The following is a 1,930-nucleotide window of genomic DNA, read 5'->3' as shown; positions in this document are numbered from 1 at the left end:
CAGGTGTCATTCAGTCGGTTGGTTTTTGGTCCATAATCGAGCTCAAGGTAATTGGATTAATTGAAATTTAAATTGTGTAATTGACTAAATAGTCCTTAAACAATCAATAATCGGTTGGTCAGTATTCGGTGAGGGCACTATATTGTACTAGGACTGTCTGGTTATTAATCATGCTCGAGCCCAACACGTTTAGTAATAGGTTGGACTTCCAGGTCAACTTTTGACACCCTACTTTTGATGGACCTAAGGAACTGCAAGAAAGCCCACAGACCAAATCTAGTTGAAAACAAGTATTTTCCATGAGTTCTCATGGAAAATATCACCTCAATTTGTCTGCCTGTCAATTTCCTCAATTCCCTCTAATAGAGTGAGGTGGGCGCCACCCCGGGCAGTGTGTTTGTGCAGGGGATAGGGTGATCATTTCTGTCCTATTAGATGGAATTGAGAAAATTGAGGGGCAGACAAATTGAGGGGATAAAGGTCCGAGTTCCCATTGCTTAAGGCTATGTTTGGAAGCCAAACAAAGAAAAGAAGTGAAAAAACATAATTAGTAACCAATTATGATTGATTTAGGTGTTTCTTCTCAAATTCACAAATTATTTTTAATATTTTATTTCTTTTCTTGGCGGTTCCAAACATAGCCCAAGATTCATTTTTTTTTTTTTTGGTAAAGATAGCCCAAGATTCCAAAGTATATATGCCTGGAGTCTCTGGCATTTCTTGTGGACCGTATAGCAGGAGACCACGTGATAAAAACTCAAAAGTCCAAAAAATTTAAATGGAATTGAATTCGCCGTCTGTGGGAATCGAACCCACGACCACACGGTTAAAAGCCGTGCGCTCTACCGGCTGAGCTAAGACGGCTTCATTAAATGAATGTGCCTTTAATATATTTTGTATCATAACAGTCACCTTTAGCCAAATCTTCACAATTGAGCTTATTTTGTATGTGCTACATTAAGAAAAACTAGAGGATCTGGAACAAGGATTTAGTTTCATGGTATTAGATCGGATATCACCCAATTCCAAAATCGATATTGATACGTATTGTCTATTTTGAGTCAGATCGAATGATTTTGCCCCTTAAGATTATGAGAACTTTATTGTTAAGGAAATTTACATGTACCTCCCATGAGGTAAGGCCTAATTATAAATCCACCCGTGAGTTTTGGATATTTATATATACCACCCTTGCCTTCCAAAATAATTGATAAATACACCCATGGCGATAGTTGTTTCGGTTAATTGCAAAAGGTAAGAGTGTTTTAGACATTTTATGACCAATATACCTTTGATAGGATAGAATGACATTATTGTCTTTTTCTTCACTGCCATCATCTTCTTTTTCTTCTTAACCTGGAAAGGAAGTGAGGAGACTTTCCCAATATGATTGACCTGAGAAGCAGATTTTAGCGCCATCTCTATGAACCAAACGCAAGCAACCTACCATCCCAAACCAATCACTTGCTCAACAAACCAATCGCTTGATTATCAAACACACACTGAAGAAATGAAAGTCCCCATTTCCAGGGTAGGCTTTGGCCACAAATCTCACAGGTATTGGTAACGCCCTTTCCAGGCCTTGGTTGTGGCCGCTCGTTGAAGAAGACGATTTTGCACTGTTGATAATCCGCGCTCACACCTGCAACACCGTGAGCCCCCGCAAGCTCCTTCCACCTGTTTTTTATTTTTTTTTAATATTCAATCCCATGTCATTCTCTGTCTCTCGTTTTTGTTTTTTAAATTAACTTTTTTTCTATTTTTTTAATTTTTATTCCTTTTGTTTTACTTCTTCTTCCTAGAACTGCCAAAGAACTCCAACACCCCCACCGCACTACAGCCCTGCCCTAACCCCTATCTTCCTCCCCCTCCACCCCTGATCTCTCTTCCCAACCCCTTTTCTTCCTCTTTGTAAATAAATCAACACCCG

At 39.1% G+C, this 1,930-nt stretch overlaps 1 non-coding gene across 1 annotated transcript; it reads right to left on the bottom strand.

The window, feature by feature from the left end:
- Nucleotides 1–791: 791 nt before the first annotated feature.
- Nucleotides 792–864, bottom strand: TRNAK-UUU. The gene has a single exon. It is a non-coding gene; the product is annotated as a tRNA-Lys (tRNA).
- Nucleotides 865–1,930: the final 1,066 nt, after the last annotated feature.

Source organism: Telopea speciosissima, chromosome 4, assembly GCF_018873765.1.
Source record: "Telopea speciosissima isolate NSW1024214 ecotype Mountain lineage chromosome 4, Tspe_v1, whole genome shotgun sequence".
Classification (NCBI taxonomy): domain Eukaryota; kingdom Viridiplantae; phylum Streptophyta; class Magnoliopsida; order Proteales; family Proteaceae; genus Telopea; species Telopea speciosissima.
Note: the sequence above shows the minus strand (reverse complement) of the source record. Positions and strands in the feature narration are given on the sequence as shown.